Source organism: Saimiri boliviensis, chromosome 11 (genome assembly GCF_048565385.1).
Source record: "Saimiri boliviensis isolate mSaiBol1 chromosome 11, mSaiBol1.pri, whole genome shotgun sequence".
NCBI classification, from domain to species: Eukaryota; Metazoa; Chordata; class Mammalia; order Primates; family Cebidae; genus Saimiri; species Saimiri boliviensis.
The window spans coordinates 87,757,835-87,780,702 of record NC_133459.1 but is presented as its reverse complement, the minus strand read 5'-3'; the positions used below and the strand labels follow the sequence as shown (position 1 = coordinate 87,780,702).

Genomic DNA, 22,868 nt, shown 5'->3' with positions numbered 1-22,868 from the left:
AAATCCTCTCTGCCACTGCCTCTGCAGTGGATCTGCCCTTGTTACCTTCAGAATATCAAGAAAGCAAAGACCATAAGTGCCATATTGATAACTCTAACAAGCTGCAGTTGACCCAAGGAACAAGGCAGTCCATCTCTTGTGGATACCACATACACCCCACGGCTTATCACCAGACAGGGAACCCTGGCTTGGGCCCACAGCACAGACACTCCATCCTGGCCTGATTACACTAAGTGATGGCTAACTCACATCTCTCTGGGGTAGAGCCCCCAGGAGACAAGCAAAGTGATGGAGCAGGAAGCCAGCTGATGTGAAGCCCAGAGGGCAGGCACAGCTATCTCTCTAGGCTCCACTTGGTCTTATGAGACACTTTATCCCAGCACTTTAGGAGTGTGGAGGTCAGATCAGCCACATCTCATGTGAAGATTGCCCAGCAGAGATCAGGTGTGAGAGTCTCCCTCTTAATAAAAGGAGACTTGCTTAAAAAAGAAGTCTGGCCACGTTTTTGTAGAGCAGCTGTGCTGTGCTAGGGCCTCACTTTTCAGAGTTCTCTGAGGCCTGATCTCGCCTGGGCATTCTCGCACATGAGATGAAGCTGGTCTGACCTCAGCACTCCTTAGTCTGCTTGCCTCTCCCAGGGCCCCAGCCTGGCCATACCTGCCTACAGGGCACTCTCAAGTGCCCACACCTTTGTTTCTGTGCCAGTGGAACATACCTGAGCAGTGAAGAGATGCAGCAACGTGGACCCTTCAGGCATGCACCAACCTCTACATTGCCTCTCCATACTGCAGCTCTTTATACACAAACATCCTACATCGATTTGCTGCTGTGTGTTTACATGAGTGGATTTTGCTGTACTTGCCCTACCAGCGCATGGGACTGTAGCACACACTTCAACCCACCTGAACTCCCATTGAAGAGATAGCCATGGTAGGCACAGAACCAAAAGAACCAACTCTGCCAACAACTTGCCCTTGTGCTAATGTTGTGCACAAAAAAGAGACCCTAATACGCGTTGAGTGACTGCTGCTGCTTAGGGGGTCACAGAGAAGGCACTCAGACCTGCACAGGCCAGCACCCCAGCCTGCACCTCCAGTGCAACAGCACACACAGCAGGGGTCCCCTGGCCCCCACCAAGTGGTCTTGCCTCCACCACTTCCACCATTGGGTGAATGCCAACAAGGAGGCAGGCACTTCTGCATCTGCTAGCACTCTGCCACAGCTGCCACACTTTGCTACCTTCAGTGCAGTAGAATCCAAACTTTGAGGAGCCAGAGAACAAAGTTGAGACCCAATATAAATTTGCCAGAGTTAAAGGACACAGTCCAGGAATTGGGAGATGAATATTGGCCCCCTAAAATCCTCCAAAACCAAAGCCAGCTGGCTGCATCTGTCTTACACCACAATCAAACCGAAAAGATCATCAAATATGATAAAAGAAAAATATCCTGTGCAAAGGTCAGCAACCTCAAAGGTTGAAGGCGAACAAGATCATAGAGATGAGGAAGAATCAGTGCAAGAACACTGAAACTCAAAAAGTCAGCATGCCTTCTTTCCTCCAGATGATTACATCAACTGTTCAACCTGTTCGAGTTTTCAGAACTGGCCAGAGGCTGTCATGTCTGCAATGATACAAGTAGAATTCAGAATGTGGGTAGAAACAAAGTTCACTGAGTGAAAGAAGTATGTCATGATCCAATGCAAGAAAGCCAAAAGTCATTGTGAAACATCGCAGGAGCTAACAGGCAATAGAGCCAGTATAAAGAACATTACCGGTGCTTGCTATGGCAGCACATATATTAAAATTGGAATGATACAGGCAAGATTAGCATGGCTCCTGCTTAAGGATGACATGCAAATTCATGAAGCATTTCATATTTTTAGGAAGAATCAATATCGTGAAAATGGCCATACTGCCCAAAGTAATTTATAGATTCACTGCTGTCCCCATCAAGGTACCAATGACCTTATTCACAGAACTGGAAAAACCCACCTTAAACTTCATATGGAACCAAAAGAGACTCTGCATAGCCAAGACAATGCTAAGCAAAAAGAACAAAGCCAGAGGCATCATGCTACCTGATTTCAAACTATACTACAAGGCTACAGTATTCAAAACAGCATGGTACTGGTACCAAAATAGAGACATAGACCAATGGAACAGAACAGAGGTCCTGGTGGCAATGCCACACATCTACAACCATCTCATCTTTGACAAACCTGACAAACACAGCAATGGGGAAAGGATTTCCCTGTTTAATAATTGGCGTTGGGAAAACTGGTTACCAGTGTGAAGAAAGCAGAGACTGGACCTCTTCCTGACACCTTACAGTAGAATTACCTCCAGATGGATTAAAGATCTAGACATAAGACCTAATGTCATAAAAAATCTAGAGAAAAAACCCAGGCAAAGCCATTCAGGACATAGGTATAGGCAAGTACTTCATGACTAAAACACCAAAAGTATTGGCAACAAAAACGAAAATAGACAAATGGGACCTTATTAAACTCCAGAGCTTCTGTACAGCAAAAGAAGCAATCATTAGAGTGAACCGCCAACCAACAGGATGGGAAACAATTTTTGCAATCTACCCATCTGACAAATGGCTGATATCCAGAATCTACAAAGAAGTAAAACAGATTTGCAAGAAAAAAAGCAAGCAAACCCATTCAAATTAGGGAAATGATATGAACAGACACTTTTGAAAAGAAGATATATATGAGGCCAAGAAACATATGAAAAAATGCTCATCATAACTGGTTATTAGAGAAATCAAAACCATATTGAGATATCACCTCATGCCAGTTAGAATGGTGACCATTAAAAAATCTGGAGACAACAGATAACAGAGAGCATGTGAAGAAATAGGTAGGTGATGAATAATGAGAACACATGGACACAGGGAGGGGAGCATCACACACTGGGGTCTTTTTGGGGGTGGCCAACAGGTGGGCACCAGGGGCTGGGGAGGTCAGGGAGGGATTACATTAAGAGAAATGCCAGATGTAGGTGACGGGATGGAGGCAGAAAACCACATTGCTATGTGTGTACCTATGCAACAATTCTGCATGATCTGCATGTGTACCCTATAACCCGAAGTACAATTTTTTAAAAAAGAATAAACTGATGTGATAGAGCTGAAAAGCACACTACATGAATTTTTATAATGCAGCCACATGGTAATTGTGTGTGATTGCATTATAAAAATTCTTGTAATGTGTGTGGGCACCCAAGGGTGCCCTGTAAGCAGGTGTGGCCAGACTGGGGTCCTGGGAGAGGCAAGCAGACTAAGGAGTGCTGAGGTCAGACCAGTACCATCTCATGTGCAAGACCATCTAGTACAATTGACCAGCAGAGGAAAGAGTCTCAGAGCTTGAAAACTGGCTTTCTGAAAGAAAAGAGACAAGAATGGGGGAAAAGAATGAAAAGGAATGAACAAAACATTTGAGAAATAAAGGATTATGTAAAAAGGCAAAATGTATGCCTTATTAATATACCTGAAAGAGATGACAAAAATGGAACCAACTTGGAAAACATATTTCAGAATATCATTTATGAGAATTTCCCCAACCTAGCATGACAGAACAACATTCAAATTCAGGAAATCCAGAGAACCTCAGATATGCCACAAGAAGAACATCCCTAAGACACATAATAATCCGGTTCTCTGAGGTCAAAATGAAATAAAAATTGTCAAAGGCAGCTAGGGAGAAAGACAAGGTCACTTACAAAAGGAATACCTTCAGACTAACAGTGGACTGCTCAGCTGAAACCCTACAAGCCAGAAGAGATATTCAACTTTTAAAGAAGAAATTTCAACCCAGAATTTCAAGTCCAGCAAAACTAATTGTCATAAGTGAAGGAGAAATAAGATCATTTTCAGGCAAGCAAATGCTGAGGGAATTCATTATCAAAAGATCTACCTTACAAGAGCTCCTGAAACTAGAACTTAATATGGAAAGAAAAGATCATCACCAACCACTACAAAAATGCACTGAATTACACAGATCAGTGATGCTAAAAAAACAACCACATACACAAGTCTGCAAAATTACCAATTAACAGTGTGATTTCAGGATCAAATCCATACATATCAGTGCTAACCAACTGGGCTAAATGCTCAAACTGAAAGACATAGAGCAGCAAGATGAATGAAGAGCCAAGATTCATTTGATTATACTGTCTTTAAGAGACCCATCTCACATGAACTCCCACACATAGGCTCAAAATGAATGGAGAAAAATCCTTTAAGTAAATGGGAAACAGAAAAAAGCAGGTGTTGCAATTCTAGTTTCTGACAAAACAGGCTATACGAATAAAGATAAAAAGAGAAGGGCACGGGCCTGGCACGGTGGCTCAAGCCTGTAATCCCAGCACTTCAGGAGGCCAAGGCAGGTGGATCATGAGGTCAAGAGGTCACGACAATCCTGGCCAACATGGTGAAACCCCGTCCCTACTAAAAATACCAAAAAGAAAAAAAAAAATTAGCTGGGCATGGAGGCATGTGCCTGTAGCCCCAGCTACCTGGGAGGCTGAGGCAGAATTGCTTAAACCCAGAAGGCAGAGGTTGCAGTGAGCTGAGATCGTGCCACTGCTCTCCAGTCTGAGGCCTGGCAACAGAGCGAGACTCTGCCTCAAAAAAAAAAAAAGAGAGAGAGAGAGAGAGAGAAGGACATTACCAATGTGGCCCAGACCTTTGATAAATGTTATTATTACTTGATACCAACCTGGGCTATCCTTATTGTTCAAACCAATAGGATAGATAATTTGCTGAGGTTTGGGAGCTTCTGCCCCCTGGAGAGTCCCAGATCTCCCAAAATTTGGTTCAGACCTAAGGTTGATTTTGCTTTACAGCTTCTTTTGTGAAGTTTTTCTCATTTCTGGTAAGGAAGACAGGTTTTTCTGCTTCCATGATGATGGAGAGGAGGCACCTCCTTTCTTGAGTTTCAGCTTGCTTCTGACAGGAAAGGTGAGTGTGAATTTTTTCCTGCTTCTAAGATGGTAGAGAACAGTCATCAACCTGAGCCTTATTTCCAGGTAAGTGGCTAAATTAGAGATTTGTCTTAAAAATTTTTCCTTAATGACTAAAAGTTAAGATTACCAACCACTTGGTTTTAATTTCTCCTTAACACTCAGTAATCATATTTATGTGCATTTTTTTGTTTTGCTTAACATTTTTATTTATTTATGTTTGGGATTTTGTTATTTCACTTTTCTTCCGTCAAGTATGACCATATCTTTCTGACTTGGTCAAATCCAAGGGAATATTCCAAATTTTGGGAAGCAAGTCATCTGAATTGGCTAAAACTCTTGTAGCTGTCAAGTATGTATTTTCTAGTGAGCAGAAATTCCTTTTTTTTTTTTTTTTTAGCCTAAGAGTTTCTGTCCACATAAGGCCATCTTTTGTCAGCCAAGGCCATCTTTTTCCAGCCAAGGCCAGACTGAAGGAGCAGTGGTGACTTTTCAATCCTAACATTCTGCCCTGTTCCCTACAGCAATCTGAGTTTGGTTCCTAAATCTAGTTCTTTCTGGTTTGATATTTGTTACTTTTAAAATGTCAGCAGTTTGTCCCAGCTATGATGTGGTAGTAAGAGATTCAAAAGGATTTTCTTTAAGAGCTTTATAATTAAAAGCAGATTTCTTATTCTTCTTATTATTATACTTTAAATTCTGTGGTACATGTGCAGAACATGCGTGTTTGTTCCATAGGTATACACATACCATGGGGGCTTTTTGCACCCATCAACCCATGATCTACCTTAGGTATTTCTCCTAATGCCATTTCTCCCCTAGGCCCAACCCCGACAGGCTCCGGAGTGTGATGTTCCCCTCCCTGTGTCCATGTACTCTCATGTTCAACTCCCATTTATGAGTGAGAAAATGTGGTGTTTGGTTTTCTGTCCTTGTGTCAGTTTGCTGAGAATGATGGTTTCTAGCTTCATCCATGTCCCTGAGAAGGACATGAACTCATTCTTTTTCGTGGCTGTTGGTGTATATGTGTGACACTTTCTTTATCCAGTTTATTATTGATGGGCATTTGGGTTGGTTCCAAGTTTTTGCTATTGTGAACAGTGCTGCAGTAAACATATGTGTGTATATGTCTTTGTGGTAGAATGATTTATAATCCTGTGGGTATATACCCAGTAGTGGGATTGCTGGGTCCAATGGCATTTCTATTTCTAGATCATTGAGGAATCACCACACTGTCTTCCACAATGGTAGAACTAATTTACACTCCCACCAACAGTGTAAAAGATTTCCTATATCTCTGCATCCTCTCCAGCATCTGTTGTTTTCTGACTTTTCCAATAATTGTTTTTCTAAAATGACAAGTGAAGATGAGCTTTTCATTATATGTTTTTTGGCTTCATAAATGTCTTCTTTAAAGGAGTTTCTTTTTATATTCTTTACCTACTTTTTCATGGAGTTGGTTTTTTTCTAGTAAACTTAAGTTCTTTATAGATTCTGCATATTAGCCCTTTGTCAGATGGTTAGATTGCAAAAATTTTCTCCCATTCTATGGGTTGCCCATTCACTCTGATGATAGTTGTGTTTTGTTTCATTTTAGTTTTCTGTGCAGAAGCTTTTTAGTTTAATTTGATCTCATTTGTCAATTTTGACATTTGTTGCCGTTGCTTTTGATGTTTTAGTTATAAAGTCTTTGCCCATGCCTATGTTCTGAATGGTATTGCCTAGGTTTTTTTTCTAGGGTTTTTATAATTTTAGGTCTTCTGTTTTAGACTTTAATCCATCTTTTGTTAATTTTTGTATAAGGTGTAATTAAGGGGTCCAGTTTCAGTTTTCTGCATACAGCTAGCCAGTTTTCCCAACACCATTTATTAGGGAATCTATTCCCCATTGGGGTTTGTTTTTTTTTTTTGGTCTTGTTTGTCAAAGATCAGATGGTTGTAGACGTGTGGCATTATTTTTGAGGCCTCTGTTCTGTTCCATTGGTCTATGTATCTGTTTTGGTTCCAGTACCATGCTGTTTTGGTTACTGTAATCTGATAATAGTGTTTGAACTCTGGTAGTGTGATGTCTCCAGCATTATTCTTTTTGCTTGGCTATGCAGGCTCATTTTTTGTCCCATATTAAATTAAAGGTAGTTTTTGCCAATTCTCTTAAGAAAGACAATGGTAGCTTGATGGGGATAGCACTGAATCTGTAAATTAGTTTGACAATGTGATCATTTTTATAATATTGATTCTTTGTATCCATGAGCATGGATTTTAAAAATTTGTTTGTGACCTCTCATTTCCTTGAGCATTGGTTTGTAGTTCTCTTTTAAGAAGAACTTTAAGTATGGACCAGGAAGGACAAGGCAGTTGTCTTGATTCTCCATGAGTCCATGCTTAACATTGAACTTATATCCCTTTAAATACCAGTTATTTCTCCATTTTAGGTTCTTAGTAGTCGTAACTGACGGGTTGTCACAGGTAACTTGACTTAGATCATGGAGTTCATTCAAATTGTATATATAAACAATTTAGAATGACAGCTGATTAAGAATGACAGTCTGACAAAGTGTTCTCTTGGTATTGAATTAATTTTTCTTCTATTTGGGTAGGAGTTTTAAAAACAAAGAAATCTTTTCATTAAAATTCCAGGAAATCTTACACAGTCCTTAAAGTATTTGGGATTATTTGATAAATGATGTGATTCTAAAGTTTCCAGAAATCTGTATTCAAGAGCTCTTTTTCATGGTCTTTCCATTATTTCAGAAACCTCCTAAAAGACAGCATATTCTAGGACATTTTGTGCTTGTCGAGTTATCAGAAACTGCATTAGTATTAAGCAGTTAAGTGTGAAAACGATGTTAAATACCTATAGTTACATGACTGAGAAGAAAATTTGTACATTTCTGTGGTCTACAGTTTATCAGGGAAACAATATAATTGATAGCATATATTTTGACCTATTAGAATTTTAGGAATTTCATACAATTTTCAAACATATATCAACATTGATTACAATATAATCTGAAAAAGGCAAAATATTTCTTATTTTGACAGTGCTCCTTATGTAAAAACATGTCAAATAATTCCATATACTTCTCTTTTGGATTTTTCAGTGCCCTCTTGTGCATTCCAAATTAAGAAGTCAAAAAGACTTAATTTTGAAGCTAAAATTGGATTTGGGGAAGTGTATCAAATACATTAATATTCATATAAATATAGTAAAGGCCTAAAATACTTGATATAAAATGGAATGCCAGGTCATAGTAAGTCATTCATTTAGCCAAAATGGTAACTCAAAAAATGTTTAAAGGCAAAAGCTTTTACTCATTGATAGAAGACTCAGCCTTTCAAGCAATGTGTGTCTTTCCCTTCTTTTTCCTGTAATTTATTTGAGGAGAGACAAAAATCTTTTTTATTCTTTAATATTATGTTAAAATCATATTCAAGAAAGAAAGCCAAATTTCACTCTTGCATTAGTGTACTGTTAATGTCAACTCAAATTTTTAATAAAACCTTAAAGATGAATTCATCCAGTCTTCATCAGTTTGACTATAAGTCGAAATTCTTACAAGCTTTTGATAACCTTTTACAAATTTGTATTAAAGCAAAATTAGTGCTTTAAGAAAACCCTATTGTGTTTTTATTCCAATGTTCAATTTATGGAAAAACTGAACAATACTCCTTTAAATTTAGCCAGTGTGTTCACACGGTGTTTCTTTTACAAGATGACTATTTCACAAACCTTCCACAACTTGCTCAGTCCTTTAGCTTCATTCTATTTAAGTCAAAACAATTTTTAACCTTCTGAATGAAGCAAAAATTTACATTCTAATGCCTTATAATGTTTTAGTGAAAGCACATTTCTTTTTTTCCACAAAGCTTCCATGTAAAACTTTTTCATTAGTTTCAATTACATGTTACAATGTCAGCTCTTAGCAGTTTTTTTTTTTTTTTTTTTTTTTTGGTGAAACACTTGGCAGGTAAGTGATTTTAATTTTGTACTAGATATGAAACCTAGGACACCAGACACAAGTGCATATAAAGTCTGAGTTTTTAAAGCATAGCCAGGGAGCATGGCTAACTCCACATGTTCCCAGACCTTACCTAGAATCTAATGACTCCAAAGCAGGTAAGTTGAACAAATTTTAAAAGTCAAAAAAAGCAGTTTATTACTTTAAAGCATTTTACAAACCTAATATCTGACCTGCCTAATTTGGAGCTAATGTCTTTATTTTACCAATAAACTTTAAAACTGTCTTTATTTCTCAAATATTACTAAAGTCATGTGAAGTAAAAGGTATTAGAGTTTTATTTTTCTGAAAAAAATAATTTGATTTAAACATTATTTTAAAGCCAATTAGAGAGCTTTTTTATTTATAAACATCACCCACAACACATAAAAATATACAGAATAGATCCAGTAGTTGTAAGATTTTTCATTTGCCATGTTTTGGTTTTCTTTTCTCCTTTTTTTTTTTTTTTTTTACAATGAACTGATGATATTCATATACATAGATTGCCATCAAGTGTTTCAGTTTAACAGGAGATTATAGAACACACTTTAACAATACTCAAATTTGAAGAAAATATATGTATTTAGGTAAGGACTCATAGTATTTATCTTCTATATCACTTTAAATTTGGCATTTGTGTACTGTAACATTTTTCTATATAATATTTTATGTATGTTACTCATATTTGTAAAGATTACACATATCTCAGAGGTGAAGACTATAAATATTAGATGAATTCATTTTCCTATCTTCTGAAGCACTTAAGTCAGAGGAACTAAATTATTCATTCTAATTTGACAACTCACTATCTTGTAACATATTATAATGCTTAGAAGAGCTCAGTAAAATGAAGCTCTAGTTACCTCGAAATTGTTTGTTTTTAATACTTCATTAGGAAATAAATTCCAATTCAAATTTTATTAATTATGCCCCTTGTTCTTCCATGCCTTCCCAACATAGGATTAGAAAGACTTTCTTTATAAGACTAGACTCCTAGTTGGGGACCGATAATCCTCATTTTTATTACTGTACACTGTTGCTTCCCTGAAAGTAAGGGAGAATCCTTGGGGATCATGATCTATTTCTCTTCACTTTTCCTGATTTCCTTTCCCATGGTCAGGAATTTTTATTTATTTATTTATTTATTTATTTATTGTAATTAAGTTCAGAAGTGCATGTGCAGATCTTGCAGGATTGATGCATAGGTAAACACATGTCATGGTGGTTTGCTACCTGCATCTCCCCATCACCTACATGAGGCACTTCTCCCAGTGTTCTTGTGCTGTGTTTTTCAGCTCCATGAAGTCATTTATGTTCTTCTCTAAACTGGTTATTCTAGTTAGCATTTCATCTAACCTTTTTTCAAGGTATTTAGTTTCTTTGCATTAGGTTAGGACATGTTCCTTTATCTCAGAGAAGTTTGTTATTACACATCTGCTGAAGCCTGCTTCTGTCAATTCATCAATTTCATTCTCCATCCAGTTTTGTTCCCTTGCTCATTAGGAGTTGTGATCCCTTGGAGGAGAGTCGTTTTGGTCTTTGGCGATTTCATTTTTTGTGTGTTTTTTTCTTCCAATCTTTGTGGATTTTTCTACATTTGGTCTTTGAAGTTGGTGACTTTTGGATGGGATCTCTGAGTGGACATTCTTTCCATTGATGTTGAAGGTACATCTTTCTCTCGTTTTTTTTTTTTTGTTTTTTTTTTTGTTTGTTTGTTTGTTTTTTTTTTTTTTAGTTTTTCTTCTAACAGGCCTCTCTGCTATAGGACTACTGGAGGTCCACTGGAGACTGTGTTTGCCTGGGAATCACCTGTGGGGCTGCAGAACAGCAAGGATTGCTGCCTGTTCTTTCCTCTGGTAGCTTCATCCCAGAAGGGTATCCACCAGATATCAGCCAGAGCTCTCCTCTATGAGATATCTTTTTGGATATATGGGGGTCAGCGAGCCACTTGAGGAGTCAGTCTCTCCCTTATTTGAGCTCAAGTGTGCTCCATTGACAGCTGCTGGGCAGGGACGTTTAAGTCTGCTGCAGCATAAGTCACAGCTACCCCTTTCCCAGGTGCTCTGTCCCTGGAAGGTGGGATTATATTTATAAGTCTCTGATGTGCTGCTGCCTTTTTGTCAGAGGTGTCATGCTCAGCAAGGAGGGAGTCTAGTCACAGTCAGCCTGTAGAGGCACTGCTGAGCTGCTGGGAGCTCAGTTCAGATGCTGTGTAAACTTTGCTTTTGTTTACACAGGTAAGGTTAGAACTGCCTCGGCATCGGCAGATGCCCTTCCCCCCACCGAGCTCCATCATCCCGGGTTGAGCTCGAACTGTTCTGCTGACTGCAAAACTGTCATGCCAGTGGGCTTCAGTTGGCTGGTCTTTGTTGTGGGACACCTGCCACTCAAGGCCACTTGGCTCCCTGCCTTCAGCTCCCCTTTTTTTCTGGGGAGTGGGAGGCTCTGTCTTGCAGGCGTTCCAGGTGCCAACCAAAACGGCCACTGAGATTTGTGTTGAAAACTCATGGCACTGGCTGAAGTGACCTCTTATATTCATGCTGGTCAGCCACAGCGCTTCTTGGCCCAGCTAAAATCTCCTGATGCGGGATATAAAGACCATGGGAGAAGTGCAGTATCTGAACTGAAGTGCAGGAGTGGCTTTAGAAGTTCCCCAATGGCCTCTGTTGGGTAGGAGGGACATCCTCCAGCCAGTTGCACTTCCCAGGTGAGTCAGTGCTCCACCCTGCCTCAGTTTGCCCCCCTTTAGGCTATGCCCACTGTGCAAGCAGTTCCATTGAGGTGAACCTGGTACCTCAGTTGGAAATGCCGTGGTCACTTGCCTTCTGCATTGCTTTCACTGGGAACTGTGCTCCAGAGCAGTTCCTATTCTGCCATCTTGGCAGAAGTATGGAAGCTTCTAAAGAAGCTTTAAGTGCTAGTAAATATAGATTAAATGAATGAATGATAGATAAGCAAAAGATTTTGAGAAAGAAGGCAGAAGGAAAAAGGAAAAGAGACAGAAGAAAATGGAGGAGACCAGTGTGGAGGAGGAGGAGAAGAGAGAGAACTAATGGCTGTAATAAATTTACTTAAAAAACATTATCTACAATAATTAGTATCACCCAATAGAAATGTGTTATTTAAGGGGAACACTCAACCCATCAGCAATGAAAAGCAGCTAGTTCACTGAAATTGATATTCCATATCATCAACTAAGTCAAATATATTTTATTAATAATATTTGATTGATAAGAGAAGTAGCTTTTCTGTTTCGATTTTGGAGAGATAATCAAAACAAATGCCAGTGTTTACTATCCTTTCAAGCCATGTCCTCATATGTTTTAATTTTAGTGGGATAAGGGAAAAATGACTGTGAATAGTGACATTCCTCATTACTGTGACAACAGTCTCTCAAAGTTCTCACAGCACAATAATATAGTTTTAAAGACCCATTTATCAAATACTTTCACCCGAAATTGAGAAAATATTTAAGGAGAATGAAACCAACTGGTGATTCTATTCTCATCATTTTTAAAGAATTTTTTAAATTTTACTTTAAGTGCATAGTATATCTGGCATTTCTCCCCATGTTATCCTTCCACACCCTCCACTCCCTCCCCACCCCCCACTGTCCCTCTCCTAACCCCCACAACTGCCCCCAGTGTGTGATGCTTTTCTCCCTGAGTTCACGTGTTCTCATTGTTCCACACCCACCTATGAGTGAGAACATGTGGTGTTTGGCTTTCTGTTCTTGTGTCAGTTTCCTGAGAATGATGGTTTCCAGATTCATCCAAATTCCTCTGAAGGACATGAACTCATCGTTTTTTATGGCTACTTACTATTCCACGGTGAATATGTACCACATTTTCTTTGTCCAGTCTATCATTGATGGGCATTTGGGTTGGTTCCAGGTCTTTGCTATTGTACACAGAACTGCAATGAACATATGTGTGCATGTGTCTTTATAGTAGAACAATTTATAGTTCTTTAGGTATATACCCAATAATGGGATTGCTGGGTAAAATGGAATTTCTATTTCTAGATCCTTGAGAAATCACTACACTGTCTTCCACAATGGTTGAATTAATTTACACTCCCCTCCCCCAACAGTGTAAGAGTGTTCCTATTTGTCCACATTCTCTCCAGCATCTGTTGTCTCTAGATTTTTTTGATGATCGCCATTCTAACTGGCATGAGATGATATCTCAATGTGGTTTTGGTTTGCATTTCTGAAATGACCACTGATGAGCATTTTTTCATATGTTTGTTGGCCTCATATGTGTCTTCTTTTGAAAAGTGTCTGTTCATATCCTTTTCCCACTTTTACATGGGGTTGTTTGTTTTTTTCTTGTGCATCTATTTTAGTTCCTTGTAGATTATGGATATTAGCCCTTTGTCAGATGGGTAGATCGCAAACCATTCTCTTGGTTGCTGATTCACTCTAATGGTGATCTCTTTTGCTGTACAGAAGCTGTGGAGGTTAATTAGATCACATTTGTCTATCTTGGCTTTTATTGCTATTACTTTTGGTGTTTTAGTAGGAAGTCCATGCCTATGCCTATGTCCTGTATGGTTTTGCCTACAATTTCTTCTAGAGTTTTTATGGTGTTAGATTTTATGTTTAAATCTTTGATCCATCTGGAGTTAATTTTAATGTAAGGTGGCAGGTAGGCGTCCAGTTTCTGCTTTCAGCATATTGCTAGCCAGTTTTCCTGACACCATTTATTAAACGTGGAGTCCTTTCCTCATTGGTTGTTTTTGCCAAGTTTGTCAAAGATCAGATGGGTGCAGATGTGTGGTGTTTCTTCTGGGGTCTCTGTTCTGTTCCATTGGTCTATGTCTCTGTTTTGGTACCAGTACCATGCTGTTTTGATTACTATAGCCTTGTGATATAGTTTGAAGTCTGGCAATGTGATGTCCCTGGCTTTGTTCTTTTTGCTTAGAATTGTCTTGGCTATGTGGGATCTCTTGTGATTCTGTATGAAGTATAAAGTGTTTTTTTGTTTTGTTTTGTTTTGTTTTGTTTTGTTTTGTTTTGTTTTGTTTTGTTTTGTTTTAGTTCTGTGAAGAAGTTCATTGGTAGCTTGATGGGGATAGCATTGAATCTATAATTACTTTGGGCAGTATGGCCATTTTCACGATACTGATTCTTCTTAACCCTGAGCATGGAATATTTCTCCATCTGTTTGTGTCCTCTGTTATTTTGTTGAGTAGTGGTATGTAGTTCTCCTTGAAGAGGTCCTTTACATCCTTTGTTGGTTGTATTCCTTGGTATTTTATTCTCTTTGTAGCAGTTGTGAATGGGAGTTTACTCTTGATTTGGCTCTCTGTCTGTTGGTATATATGAATGCCTGTGACTTCTACACAATTATTTTGTATCCTGAGACTTTGCTGAAGTTGCTTATCAGTTTGAGAAGATTTTGGACTGAGACGATGGTCTTCTAAATATACAATCATGCCATCTGCAAATAGAGGCACTATTACTTCCTTATTTCATAATCGATTACCCTGTATTTCTTTTTCTTGACTGATTGCTCTGGCTAGAACATCCTATAATATGTTGGATAGGAGTGGTGAGAGAGGGCATCCTTGTCTAGTGCCTGATTTCAAAGGAATTCTTCCAGCTTTTAGCCATTCAGTATGATATTGTACTGAACAAGCTGTAGGCTTGTCATACATAGCTTTTATCATTTTATGATAAATTCTGTCAGTACCTAGTTTATTGAGAGTTTTTAGCATGAAGGGCTGATGAATTTTATCAAAGACCTTCTCTGCATCTATTGAGATAATCATGTGGTTTTGGACTTTGGTTCCTTTATGTGATGGACTACATTTATGGATTTGCATATGTTCAACTGGTCTTGCATTCCTGGGGTGAAGCCTACTTTGTTGTGATGGATAAGCTTCTAGATGTGCTGTTGCAGTCAGTTTGCCAGTATTTTATTGATGATTTTTTCATCGATATTCATCATGGAGATTGGGCTGAAGTTTTCTTTCTTAGTTGAGTCTCTGCCCGGTTTTGGTATCAGGATGATGTTGGTCTCACAAAATGAGTTAGGGAGGATTCTCTCTCTTTGTATTGATTGATAGTTTCAGAAGGAATGAAACCAGCTTCTTTTTGTATTTCTGGTAGAATTCAGCTGTGAACGCTCTGGACCTGGCCTTTTTGTTTTGTTTTGTTTTGTTTTGTTTTGTTTTGTTTTTGGTTGGTAGGCTATTGATTCCTGCCTCTACTTCAGCCCTTGTTATTGGTTTACTCAGGATTTCAACTTCCTCTTGGTTTTGTCTTGGTAGAGTACAAGTGTCAAGGAATTTATTCATTTCATCCAGGTTTACTGGTTTATATGCATAGAGTTATTTGTAGTAATCTCTGATTGTAGTTTGTATTTCTGTGGAGTCAGTGATGATATCCCCTTTATCGTTTTCAATTGCATCTATTTCATTCTTCTCCATTTTCTTTTTTATTAATCTGGCTAGGGCTCTATTTTGTTGATCTCTTCGAAAAATCTGCTCCTGGACTTGTTGATTTTATGAAGGGCTTTTTGTGTCTCCGTCTCCTTCAGTTCTGTTCTGATCTTAGTTAATTCTTGTCTTCTGCTAGCTTTTGAGTTTTTTTGACCTTGCTCCTCTAGTTCTTTCAGTTTTTACGATAGAGTGTCAATTTTAGATCTTTCCTTGCTTCTCTAGTTGGCATTTATTGCTATAAATTGCCTTCTCGACGCTGCTTTAAAAGTGTCCCAGAGATTCTGGCACGTTGTGTGTTTGTTCTCATTTGTTTCAAAGAACATCTTTATTTCTGCCTTCGTTTCATTGTTTATCCAGTCGAAATTCAGGAGCCAGTTCTATTTTCATGTAGTTTTGCAGTTCTGAGTCAGTTTCTTAATTCTGAGTTCTAATTTGATTGCATATGGTCTGAGAGACTGTTTGTTATGATTTCTGTTGTTTTGCATTTGCTTAGGAGGGATTTATTTCCAATTATGTGGTCAATTTTAGAGTAGGTGCTGTGTGGTGCTGATCAGAATGTATATTCTATGGATTTGGGTTGGATATTTCTGTCTATTAGGTCTGCTTGGTCCAGATCGGAGTTCAAATCCTGGACCTTCTTGTTAATTTTCTGTCTCGATAATATGTCTAGGAGTGACAATGGAGTGTTAAAGTCTCCCAGTATTATTATGTGGGAGTCTAAGTCTCTTTGTAGGTCATTATGAACTTGCTTAATGTACCTGGGTGCTACCCAGGTGCTCCTGTATTGAGTGCATAAATATTTAGGATCATTACCTCTTCTTGTTGCATTGATCCTTTTACCATTATGTAATGCCCTTCTTTGTTTCTTTTGATCTTTGTTGGTTTAAAGTCCATTTTACCAGAGACTAGGATTGCAGCTCCTCATTTATTTATTTATTTATTTATTTATTTATTTATTTTGCTCTCGATTTGCATGACACTGCATCCCTTTATGTTTAGCCTACATGTGTCCTTGCATATGAGACGGGTTTCCTGAATACAGCACACAGATGGGTTGTGACATTTTATGCAATCTGGAGGTCTATGTCTTTTGATTGGGGCATTTAGTCCATTTACATTTAAGGTTAATTTTATTATGTGTGAATTTGATACTGCCATTTTGATTTTGATGCTAGTAGACTGTTTTGTCCTTTAGTTGACACATTGTCTTCATTGTATTGATGGTCTTTACCATTTGGTACAGTTTTGGAGTGGCTGTTACTGATCGTTCCTTTCCTTGATTAGTGCTTCTTTCAGGAGCTCTAGTAAGGCAGGCCTGGTGGTGAGAAAATCAGTAATTGTTTGTCCATAAAGAATTTTCTTTCTCCTTCAAATGTGAAGCTTAGTTTGGCTGGATATCAAATTCTAGGTTGACAGTTCTTTTCTCTAAGGATGTTGAATATTGGCCCCCACTCTCTTCTGACTTGTAGGGTTTGTGTGGAGAGATCCGCTGTGAGTCTGGTGGGCTTTCCTTTGAGGGTAACCCGACTTTCTCTTTTGCTGCCCGTAGCATTTTTTCCTTCATTTCAACCCTGAATCTGATGATTATGTGCCTTGGGGTTGCTCTTCTTGAGGTATATCTTTGTGGTGGTCTCCATACTTCCTGGACTTGAATGGTGGCCTGCCTCGCTAGGTTGGGGAACTTCTCCTGGATAATATCCTGAAGAGTATTTTCCAGCTTGCATTCATTCTCTCTGTACACTGAGGTATGCCTATCAAACATAGATTACGTCTTTTCACATAATCCCATATTTCTTGGAGGCTTTGTTCATTTCTTTTCACTCTTTTCTCTCTATTCTTGCCTTCTCATTTTACTTCATTGCATTGATCTTTGATCTCTGATATTTTTTCTTCTGCTTGGTCAGTGCTGCTATTGAAACTTGTGTATGCTTCTTGAAGTTGTCGTGCTGTGTTTTTCAGCTCCATCAAGTCTTTTCTATTCTTCTCTAAGCTATTTATTCTAATCAGCTTATCATCTGACCTTTTTTCTAGGTTCTTAGTTTCTTTGCATTGGGTTAGCACATGTTCTTTTAGCTCTGAGAAGTTTGTTATTACCCACCTTCTGAAGCTGATTTCTGTCAATTCATCAGATTCATACTCCATCTATTTTCGATCCTTAGCTGGTGAGGAGTTATGATCCCTCGGATGAGAAGAGGTCTTCTGGTTTTTGGTGTTTTCTTCCTGTTTGCACTGGTTTCTTCTTATCTTAGTGGCTTTATCTACCTGTGTTCTTTGTAGTTGGTGACTTTCAGGTGGGGTCTCTAAATGGACGTCCTTTTTATTGATGTTGAAGCTATTTCTTTCCACTTAGTTTTACTACTAACAGTCAGTCCCCTCTGCTGCAGGATGACTGGAGGTGCTCTCAAGATCCCACTCACCTGCGGATCACCCGTGGGGCTGCAGAACAGCAAGGGTTGCTGCCAGTTTCTCCCTCTGCTATCCTGATACCAGAATGGTACCCACCAGATGTTGGCCTGAGCTTCCCTTTATGAGGTGTCTTTTTGTGTATATGGGGCTCAGAGAGTTGCTTGAGGAGACATTCTGTCCCTTATAAGAGCTCAAGTTCTGTGCTGGGAGTTCTGTTGTTTTGTGCAGAGCTGCTGGGCTGGTGCCTTTAAGTCTGCTTCAGCTGAACTCATAACCTCTTGTTTTCCCAGGTGCTCTGTCCTAGGAAGGTCAGCTTTATTTATAAGTTCCTGTCATGCTGCTGCCTTTTTTCATAGATGCCCTGCCTGGCACGAAGTAGTCTGCATTGGTAGTGGCAGACTGCATCAGTAGTGGCAGACTGCCTTGGTAGTGGGGGATTCCCTCACCCCCACGGAGCTAGGCCATCCCAGTTCCAGCTGTGCTTGTTGTGAAACTCTTAATCCAGAGTGTTTCAAATTTCTTGTCTCATGGGGGTGGTACCCATCAAGCCAGATCACCTGGTTTCCTGTCTCAGCCCCCTCCCTTTCAGTTGAATGGGCAGCTCTGTCTCCCAGGCATTCCAGGCACCAGTTGAAATAGCCACCGAAATTTTTGTGAGCTTCTTTGTCCTGACACATCCCTGGCTGAAACTGCTGAAATGAAAACTCATGGTGCTTTTATGCTCAGGAATCTCCTGGTCTGTTGTCAGTGAAAACTTGTTTGGAAAAGTAGAGAGCACTCACCCTCTGCGCTGTTCTTGCTGGGAACTACATTCCAAAGATGTTCCTATTTAGCCATCTTGGATCCTCCTTAATCTCATGATTTCTAAGAAAAACTCTATAAGTCGTATCTTATTTACTATTCATATTTTGAATTAAAGGCTTCTTTTGTATTGTATGTTTACACCACAGACGTAACGGTGATTTTCTGGAGGATCACTAGAACTAGCATCAGACAACATAGGGAAAATTCTTCACAATATACTATATACATCCATGTGTATTACACACATGTATATATAAATACACACACAGAGGCACACATATATATATATACACACCTATATATATACACACACAAACACACCCACACACACACACACACACGCACACATGTTTATTTTGAAACCGAGTCTCACACAGTCTGTTGCCCAGGTTGGAGTGCAATGGCATGATCTCAGCTCACAGCAACCTCCAACTCCTGGTTCACATGATTCTCCTACCTACCATTTGACTAGCTGGGATTACAGGTGCACACCACCATACCTGGTTAATTTTTTTATTTTTAGTAGAGATGAAGTTTCCCTATGCTGGCCACACTGGCCTCGAACTTCTGACCTCATGATCCACGCACCTCAGCAGCTAGGATTGTAGGTCTGAGCGACTGCTCCCAGCCACAGGTAGAAGTGCAGTACTACATAAAACACTGAACATTACATGCTGCTGGGATTACAGGTGTGAGCCACAGTATCCAGCTGCATATTTTTTTTATTTCTTTTTTTAAGAATCCTGATCTTAAATGAGTTCAGAGTTGTATGTAGAGGCACAATGCTTAGATGCAGATGTGTACATATAGAAGGATACAATACGTAGATTTAACAGTTATGAATAAATGTAATTCTTATAACTGACTATAACAGTATTAGAAAAGTCATATATTGATAAAACCTTCTTCAGAAAAAGGAACATAAAACCTTAGCGAACTGCTTCTGTCCAAATATATGCATAGCTAAGGCTCTTACAATGGTGTGGTTTATAGGATAGATATCAGAGTATAAATCCAATTTTAAAAACGTAGTCAAATGTATTAATCTTATATTTTATGCCTATGGTTATTTTGTAATTCAGAGAAAGGCTTTTCCAACTCCGAAATTCTTTAAAATCCTCTAGTGATTTATTTTTCATGGTGTTTAAATCAATATTGAAACTTTCTGGACTTTACACTCTATTAGGTTTGAAGTTTTGTCCAACTTTTTTTCAGTAACATATTCACCATGGGAATTCTTTCATTATACAAATATACATGTTATGGTTTAAATTCAGAGGAAATTATGATATGTTATTCTATTGTGTACTAACTAAAATGTTCCTTTGTTGACTTAGAGTTCTCTTAGCCATAAGAAAGGAAAAGTTCTCTTGCATGAAAATAGTGTTTTGTGGGAAAAAAATTGCCATGTTAAGACTGGAACTAGACACAATTAAACAGCAGAAACTGCAAAAGGCAAAGAAACTTTTGGAGGACGTTGAAAGTATGAAAGAAAATAATGCTAATATTCTAAAGGCTATAAAATTGGATAAGGAAGAATGAACAAAGACAGTATTTAAGGACAGTGGACAGCTTAGCATTTTGACAATGAAGAATAAAATGGTCAGTTCTGAATTGGAGAATGTAAGACACAACGAGGAAACACTGGAAATGGAAATTCAATCATGTCCTTGTAGACTGGCTACTGCTCTACATGACTGTGACCAATGCCAGATAACAGAAAGAAACTTCTTCCCAGAGGACAAAACCTGAACAGGTTTATTTACAGGAGACAATGAATTCTCATACATCTAACCGGAAGGAGAAGAGCAAGATTCTTTCTGAACAACTGTCATGCTTATTGTAAAATTAACAGCCTAAAAATTCAGTTCCATTACACAAGATAAACTGAGAGAAAAGACAGGGCAGGCTGTCATCTATCCTGTTGGAGGAACTTAATTATTCCAGCCTGTGGGCATTGGAGAGTACAAACCCACCAGGGGCAGAAGAGTTCCCGCAGCACAGCACAGCTGCTTTACCAAATCATGGCCAGACTGCTTCTGTAAGTAGGCTCCTGATCTTGTTCCTTCTTACTGAACAGGACCTCCCACCTGGGGCTTACAGCTACCCTCACAGGTGTTCCCTGACCCATGGAGATTTGAAACATTCCTTAGACAGAGCTCCCACAGAGAGGGGCGGGCCACCAACTTTGCTGTTTGGATGACTAGGTTCTGGCCCCAGGGCTTTGTAGAACCCAAGCTGACCAGGGGTGTAAGTGGTAGCTCAGCACAGCAGAGCCACATCGCAAAAACATGGCCAGGCCCTTGTTTAAGTCAGTCCCCAACCACATTTCTAATCACTGGGTAGAGCCTTTCAACAGGGTCTCTGGCTGCCTTCACTGCTGTTCTCTGGCTGACAGATGTTTCAGACCTCCCTGAGTCAGAGCTTCCATTGGGAGGACCAGACTGTCATCTTTGCTGTTTAGGCGACTCAGCCATTTCAACCTTGGAGCTTCAGAGTGTCTGCAGAAACCAGGCTCTGAAGTGATCCCCCGGCACAGCACAGCTGCTCTACAGAAACATGGCCAGACTTTTTTTTAAAAGCAAGTCTCTGTTCTTGCTCCTCCTAACTAGACAAGACTTCTGAACTAGTCTCCAGCCACCTCCCATAGTTGTGTCCAGATTGGCCACCGGATTGTTCCTCAGTGGTACAGAGCTCCCAGAGGAAGAGGCAGGCTATTATCTCTGCCTTTTTACAGCTCACTAGTGATACCTTGAGCACTGGAAGATATGAGACAATTAGGGACTGGAGTGGACCCCCAGTATACCACAGCAGCCTTATGGGAAAGTGGCTGAACCGTTATGTGGGTGCTGGTTTCCATATCTGCTCGATGAGCAGGTCCTCCCGGCTTGGGTCTCTATCCAGGTCCCCACTGAATCTATCAAACCAGTAGCAACTTGGCAATTCCTTGGATGGAGCTTCAGGGATCGACCAAAATCCTCTCTGCCACTGCCTCTGCAGTGGATCTGCCCTTGTTACCTTCAGGATATCAAGAAAACAGAGACCCTAAGTGCAATATTGATAACTCTAACAAGCTGCAGTTGACCCAAGGAAGAAAGCAGTCCATATCTTGTGGTACCACATAGCCCCCACTGCTTATCACCGGACAGGGAACCCTGGCTTGGGCCCACAGCACAGACACTCCATCCTGGCCTGATTACACTAAGTGATGGCTAACTCACATCTCTCTGGGTAGAGCGCCAGGAGACAAACAAAGTGGTGGAGCAGGAAGCCAGCTCATGTGAAGCCCAGAGGGCAGGCACAGCTATCTCTCTAGGCTCCACTTGGTCTTATGAGACACTTTATCCCAGCACTTTAGGAGTGTGGAGGTCAGATCAGCCACATCTCATGTGAAGATTGCCCAGCAGAGATCAGGTGTGAGAGTTTCCTTCTTAATAAAAGGAGACTTGCTTAAAAAAGAAGTCTGGCCATGTTTTTGTAGAGCAGCTGTGCTGTGCTGGGGCCTCACTTTTCAGAGAGTTCTCTGAGGCCTGATCTCTGCTGGGCATTCTTACACATGAGATGAAGCTGGTCTGACCTCAGCACTCCTTAGTCTGCTTGCCTCTCCCAGGGCCCCAGCCTGGCCACACCTGCCTACAGGGCACTCTCAAGTGCCCACACCTTTGTTTCTGTGCCAGTGGACCATGCCTGAGCAGTGAAGAGATGCGGCAATGTGGACCCTTCAGGCATGCACCAGCCTCTACATTGCCTCTCCATACAGCAGCTCTTTATACACAACTGTCCTACATTGCTTTGCTGGTGTCTGTTTACATGAGTGGATTTTGCAGTACTTGCCCTACCAGCACATGGGAGTGTAGCACGCACTTCAACCCACACCAACACCCATTGAAGAAAGAGCCATGGTAGGCAGAGAATCAAAAGCACCACCTCTGCCAACACCTTGCCCTTGTGCTAATTCTGTGCATGAAAATGGGACACTAATATATGTTGAGTGACTGCTGCTGCTTAGGGGGTCACAGAGAAGGCACCCAGACATGCACAGGCCAGTGCCCCAGCCTGAACCAACACTACCTCAAGTGCAACAGCACACACAGCAGGGGCCCCTGGTCCCCACCAAGCTGTCTTGCCTCCACCACTTCCACCACTGGTCAAATGCCAACAGGGAAGTAGACAGTTTTGCATCTGCTAGCACTCTGCCACAGCTGCCACACTTTGCTGCCTTCAGTGAAGTAGACTCCA

General features: G+C 40.0%; 1 non-coding gene across 1 annotated transcript; it reads left to right on the top strand.

Annotated features, from left to right (window-relative positions):
* Positions 1-1,775: 1,775 nt before the first annotated feature.
* On the top strand, positions 1,776-1,882 carry LOC141580477 (U6 spliceosomal RNA). The gene has a single exon (XR_012512645.1). It is a non-coding gene; the product is annotated as a U6 spliceosomal RNA (small nuclear RNA).
* The last annotated feature ends 20,986 nt before the right edge of the window (positions 1,883-22,868 follow it).